Here is a 7336-nt window from a genome sequence, read left to right as displayed (position 1 = left end):
ACATGGTACAAATTCTCTGATAAAACAAACTCACTAGGGACAGACAGAAAATATCCAAATTTATACCTTATTGCATGATGCAGAGAAGCATCACTCCCTTAGAATTCTTCCTGAAACTGCTCAGCTCAGCCCAGCCGTGCCCAGCCCTGTGCAGCTCAGCTGAGCCCAGCACAGCTGACTGTGCCTCAAAGGCAACACTTTGCTCAACCTTGAGCATGGGCAGTCGTCTGTAACACGCAAAGGGATTCCCATGGGCATCCAGTCACTTATTTGTTAAGAGAGATCCTTGTTGAAGTAAAACATGTTTTTTGTTCTAGCATTCAATGCAACAGATATGTATGGAAGTTTAGCATAATATTATTTGATTTTGTTATTCTTATAGTTTCCTTTTTTTATCGTATGCAAAAGAGGAAATAATATGGTGGGCTCTTCTCCCAATCCTCAAGCTATATCTATCAAACAGGAAGTTGACTGGAAGTCTTCACCTGGCAAATGGCTAAGTCTAGACAAAGTATACTATGCAGTAAGTGCATATATAGGGCCATGGGATATAAGAAGTGCATGGGACCAGAGAAATCATACTGAGCCTGTGTCCTCCTATCGTCACCCATCTGGGGTTTACTAAAAAAAGAGAAATGTTTTCATGTTTGCTTTTCTTCTCAATTTTCATTTTAGGAATATTTTTGATACACATGAAGTTTCCATATGTAATCCCTTTAGGGCTCTGTAATGATAAAGGGCAAATATTATCCTTAAAATGTCTCCAATAATGCAAACCTACAGTGATTTCTTCTTAAATAAATAAAACATACTTAAAAACAAACAAACAAACAAACAAAAAAACTCTTTTAGTCAAACAAAATAAAAATAACAATAATCTGTCCCTTCTCCCCCAAAAGGAGATACAATTAGCAATAATCGTGCCTCGGATAAACCTCATTGGCTACGATACTGCCACTGCGCAAAGCTCCCCAAAAGGAGATACAGATGAAGACAAAAAATTAAGGAGAGACTAAAAGAAATGAAACATAACAAAACAAAATATGTGCTGGCTTTCACCTAGGGTTCTGTATCTATTGATTTTTGATTTTCTGGAAAATACAGGAAATCAAACAGCTTTTTAAATGAATCCTTTTAACATTTTATAAACTTTGGTCAGTAGAACAAAGATGCCCTCGAAATATTAGTAGATGTTTTATGGGAAAAAGTGTTCCAGTGATGGATATCCTTTATGCTGTAATCCCTCTTAGGGTGAGGGTATATTAAAGGCTCTGGGAAATCCTACAGAAATATGTTTTTGTTTGTTTAACACAGAGTTACCCTCATGGATTTTACGATGGAAACCTGCCTCCCTTTAAAATAATTAAGGTCTGGCTTACATTAATAAGCACAAATCTAATTGAAAGGGGCAACTTAACAGATTTCTTTAAAATGTTGTGTATTATTTCAAGATGTATTAAAATTGCCTCTTAGATAACAATGAAACCACCATGCATCACCAACTGCCTTAAACTAGGAGCACATCTTATCTGCTTTTGTGTTAATGTCTAACACAGGGCTGGAGTGATGATTTCATAATAGTAAACTTTTCTGTGCTGCAGTGCTGATAAAGTTTAAAGACAAGCCTTTTTTCCTAATAGCATCTCTAGTGGTATTTTTATTTTCCCTGTGCTTCTCTGGTTCCCACAACATGACCTTTGTCTATTTCTGTCTTTTGATGATTATGGGCATGAAGAGACTTAGATATGGAGGGGAAAAGATAATTGCCTTGGGCCACAGGAATAAGTAGTGAGTGTGGGGAAGACTATACATCTTGAAATCTAGGTTCCCCTGGCACAATCATTACTGCTGCCACTACCACCTCATGACGTAAGGGAGCTCATGTAGTTCTGAAACTAGTTAATAACGAAACAAAGCTTAAAGAAAAAAAAAAAAGAAGAAGGAAAAAAAATATATATATATAAAACAAACAAAACCCAACGTCTTCCACCTTATTCTATTCCAGGCTAAATACGTTTGACATGACCAAATTTGCATTCATTATATTTGATTTATATACCTATGCCCAATCACCCAACTGCAGCCTACTTAAGAATTTTGCCTATGGCAAAACACTTAGAATTCACGCCCATAGCATAACTATAGCCAGGGGTGACTTAGGTTCTGATAATGTCAACATACTTAAAATTGCATTGACTGTCTTATAGACAAGTCCCAAAACCACATAGGCAAAACACAAGTAGAGAAAAATAACTTGAGGATGATTGATAGTTTTCACTTATTTGCTTTTTTTTTTAGGAGGGCACAGCTCCCTCTGACTCATACGGGGATTGAACCGGCAACCTTGGTGTTAGAAGCACTACTCTCTAACCAACTGAGCTCACCGGCCAGCCAGCACCATTCTTTTTTTTTTTTTTTTTTTAATGGTAGGAGTGTGTTGGTGCAAGAAGTCTACACTTTTCAGAGATCAGCATTTAAAGAAACTTGATATTAGGGAATGCTTTTTATTTCCTTAGGAAGAAAAACTGAGTATTTCCAACCTCCAAATGCTTAACCAATATTTATATGAGCACAAATCTTTCATTAGCATAAGAATGCTGGTAAACTATAAAGTATTGTGCAAGCTAAAGATGGAGACGGCATGCTAAACACTGTGTGGGGAGGGAGTGGAATAAGACAGGCTTGCCAACATAGGTGGAAAGTGTCAGGAAAAGGATTCTTTTCCTCTGAAACAAAGCAACACACATTTCAAGGGGTTGGTATCCAACAACTATTTGCCTCGTGGCTTCCCAATCTCTCCTCTTACTCTGATCCATGTTGAAAGTATGTCCTCTTCTCAGGAAATTCATAATTTTCTGTTTCCGACATTCCTGTGCCAGTCCAACGCAGGCGTGGCGCTCAGTTAGTTTATAAATGGTCATCTCCTTCCAAGGGCTAGTGACACTGAGCCCTTGCTGCTCTGGAAAAATGTTTTGTTGTTTTGTTGGTTTTTGCCTCTGTGGAGCTCACATCTTCAGAAGCTCTTCGCTGGATTTTCTGATTTCCTAGATTGCTACTAACTGAATCTCTAGACCTACATCTAGTGAGACCTGAACACCTATGGTAGTTGCACATGAACACTTCTGTTCAGCCACGGCAGCGAAAGCCCACAACTCACCTCTAACTTTCAGAATCCAGCCCAGCCACCACATCCAAGAAAGCCAAGAAAAACCACTAAGCCCCAATACTTGAATTCACAGAGTTTCTGTCATTCAGTGAATAGTTGTGAAAAAAGGAAAGATGCACAGACCAATTTGACAGCACAGACCGATCTTTCCAAATGGTTTCTTTAGGAAAATAGATGTGGCACTCACATAAACACACACAAACACACACACACACACACACACACACACACACACACACACACACACTTTAAAATAATGGAGTCAATTGGATTCTCCAAAATGAAGGAACGATGCCCTCCTAGACTATTTCCAAGAAAGCAAATCCCATTTATTTTGCTGGGTTTTTGTGTGTGTGTGTTTAATACCTTTTCCCTTTTAAATAAAGAACGCTATTCAGTTGTAAACTGTATGGCATTAATTAGCTACCTCTTACGTAGAAATTCTGCTTGTTCATTTATATATATTCCAAATAGTGATCCATGTCTTAAACAGTTTACTCTCAGTGTGAGTTCCAGGATGTCTTCCGCGGCCATACAATTTAATCACATGCATATGTTCATATCATTTAGGGAGAGAAGAATAAGAAAATGTCTGAAACATGAAATTCTAAATTACGCAACTTCTTCAGGACAAAGAAATCAACTCGTCATTTTCAAATCAGTGAAATGAGAGTGATCTTAAGAATGGCTGAATAAAATCCTGGATTTGTTTCTAAGGTCTTTCAGCTGGAATCTTTAAAAGCCACAAGGGGGAATTGAAAAGCAATTGATTAGAAAGAAGAAACTAGAGCTCAATCCCCCACATGACTGGGTCAGTAAGTATGTCGGATCAACAAATTGAAGTAAATGCTTATGACTTTTGTACTTAGTCAATTGTGAATCCCCAGTGCCTGAAAATTGGAACTGTGGAGAAAAACAAACACTAGTGAAATGTCGCAGTCCCAGAAAGGCCGCGGTTGTCCTTGGAGCTGCTCATGAACCCTTCTAGGGGATAAGGCTCTTTCAAAAGAGCATCACTCTATAATGGAGTCTATTCAATTCTCCACAGCAGGGCAAAGAACACAATATTAGCGCCATATCATTTTTCTCCATTGTCTACAAAATGTTTGAAGTAGAAATGGCTTCTTTCAACACTGCGGACCATGTGGGAAATGACCTGTGCAGAGGATAAGTTGACAGGCACAGTGGGGGATGTCATTACACCTTGGAATTTGACTGGCACAACAGCTCACTCTGGGCTCTCCCTAACCCCTGGCAAGTGCTTGGAATTGAATCTGTAAATGTTAATCAATATTTCAGGCCTATTAAATAAAGAAAGGCCTCGTGAAAATCAAAGTACTAATGGTCAGTTGGGCTCTATGAAGTTCTGTTCAGCTGTGAAAGAATGATATCCAGCAAGAAAGACTATGTTTTAATAATAAAAAAAAAAAATTTCAAATGCATATGGAATGTAATGTCTTTGTTCTACCACAGTATATGTAATATCAATGTCTCAAAATATCCAAACACGTTAAATAGGAATGTACTTATTTCTTTCTGAAGACACTGCTAGCTAATATCCTTTAAGCACACTGAGGAAAAAATATCATCTTGAGGTAATCTTTCAATCATAAAATTTTAGCAAAGAAACCATATTATATCATTCATATGCCTACTGTGCCAAAAAACAAAGCACAGGCACACGTGAAAACTAAATGCAAAATGCAAAAGTATAAAAGCATTAAAAGAAAATATATCCCTGGATCTGGGGGCACTTTCCGAAGGAAAATGCGAAATTGAATCCAGGAAAGAAAAAGAAAATCTAAATAAATAAAAATCAGAACTTTCTTTATGAAGAAAGAAACCATATTAATATTAAAAGCATGCATTATTGTGGGAGACTATATTTGCAAACTATATATTAACCAAAGAAATTATACCCAAAGATGTGTAAGGAGTTCCAATAAAGCAAGTGAAATACAACTCTCTCCAAATTAAAAAAAAAAAGGCAAAGAAACAGCAATTAATGTAATATAGAGAAAGCAGTTAAAATATATAAGAAAATACTTTTCTTCATATGTAATCACTTTCAGACAATAAATATCATTTGTATTTATTAAATAAACAAACATTAAAAGGATTGATAATATCCATTATTGGCAAGAATATGAAAAAACGATCACTCTCGTAAGTTTTGGTATAAATATAATTGCCATCACACAGGTGGACTATCAGGATTTAAAATAACTATAGTTTCCCAAAATAACTACACTTTTTCTATTAAAATTTTTACTCATAGGAATCGATTTTATAGAAAAATGCACACATATGAACAAAATTCATGCTTTAAAGAAATATTTATTGGATAACAAGTGTATGCTAGGAGCATTTCTAGATTACACGGATACAGAAGAGATACAGCAGAAATAGAACAGAAATCTCTCCCCCTGCCTGGGTGGAACAAGTAGTAAACAAGACAAATAAGATTAGCTACATCGTGTAAGGTAGTGAGAGCTAAGGAGAAAAATATTGTTGCAGGGATTGAGGTTACAGATGATTAGGGACTTGCATTGCGATTTTCGATAGGACAGCCAAGTAAGGCCTCACCATGATGCCATCTAAGAAAACCTTCCAGAAGAAGAAGAAAATCCATCCTGTGAGCACTCCAAAGAAAGAATGCAATATGGGTAAAGACGTTAAGGCTGGAACATACCTGCAGTGTTCAGTGAACATCAAAAACACCAGCGCAGCTGAGTGAGGAGAAATAAGAAAGAGATGAGTCAGAGAGGCAATGAAAATCCAAACAATGCAGGAGCTGTCTGCCATCATCTGAGTGACACCGGGACATGCTCAGGTCAGGCTCTCACAGGGTCAACCTGACCACTGCGTAAAGGAAGGCTGAGTAGCAAGAACAGCCTCAAGGAGACCAGTCAAGAAGAAAGCCCAGCATCTTTGCATACCAGTTGCAACATTATAATAGGAAAAGAAAAAGAAAAAGAAAAAAAAAACAAAACAAAACACTCCCAAAACCCATCAATATTGTCTTACAGATTTAGCTGAGATATGATACTCCAAAATATCATGTGGCCATTACAAAGAATAAGGTCGACTAAGTCTAATTCACATATTAAATCCTTAAGACACATTACTGAGTGAAAAAAAAAATGTATTCACTCTGACCTCATTTATGTTAAGAAAATACAAAAGCAAATGTGTTTATGTTAGTCAGGAAATATTTTCCATATAAAATGAAGATGGGGGAAGGACCAAAAGGGGTGGCCTTTTACATTCCGCTCTATAGACATTTGTATTTCTTGATACCTTCACAAGCATCTATTTATGATTATTGTGAAATTTCAAATATCATATCTTTTAAAGAGGAGAATAAAGGAAATTGTGAATGTAATATATCTAAGTAGGACTGCTAAAAATATGTCATTTGCATTGTGGTCTTGAATTTAAAACATTTTTATTTATCCCATGATGGACAAATTTTTATTATTCAGCTACAGAAAAGATATTCCAAAGAAGTAATTCCTAAAAGCACCAAGACTCAAAATATAATGAGTTTTGTATAGCCTCTGTATATTATGAATTGCTAATGGATAACCAGAACAGGAAGATAGAATATTTCATGTAGCACATTTCTTTACACAGATGGGTAACGACAATCTAGGTCAACTTTCTAGGTGTTTTTCTTTTTTAAGTGAAGTAAATTTAATACTTCAGTTGGGCTAAGAGAAAAAAATTGTGAAGCAATACACAGGTTTTCAATTGAGTCAACTTTTCTTGAGTGGGATCTTCCAAGAGTATAGTTACAGTGACTTGAACACAGAAAAAATCCAAAGGAACAAAGTCAGTTCAGCATTGGACATTATCTTTTAGACATGTCAAATAGATGTTTAAAAATACATAGGACTTGAAAACTGGTTAAGCATTCAGGGGAAAAAAAAGTAAGATTTCTATCACACAATTTGGATGAATAAATGCAAGCTGGATTCGAACTTCAAAAGGTAAAAAATAAAGTATTAAAATGATTAAGATAAAATATTTGTGAATATTTATATAATTTTGATGTGGGAAAAGTGTTTCTCAGCTTGGTGCAGAGATCAAAAGGATAGGATGGATAATTTTGATTAAATGACATTTTTAGGACTCATACAACAGAAACAATCAAGGACAAATTAAAAT

At 36.1% G+C, this 7336-nt stretch overlaps 1 pseudogene; it reads right to left on the bottom strand.

Annotated features, from left to right (window-relative positions):
* Positions 1–837: 837 nt before the first annotated feature.
* Positions 838–969, bottom strand: LOC141570325 (U4 spliceosomal RNA; annotated as a pseudogene).
* Positions 970–7336: the final 6367 nt, after the last annotated feature.

This window comes from Rhinolophus sinicus, chromosome 1 (assembly GCF_057876585.1).
Source record: "Rhinolophus sinicus isolate RSI-liver-muscle chromosome 1, RSI-T2T, whole genome shotgun sequence".
Taxonomy (NCBI): Eukaryota; Metazoa; Chordata; class Mammalia; order Chiroptera; family Rhinolophidae; genus Rhinolophus; species Rhinolophus sinicus.
This window is presented reverse-complemented; position numbering and strand designations above follow the sequence as displayed.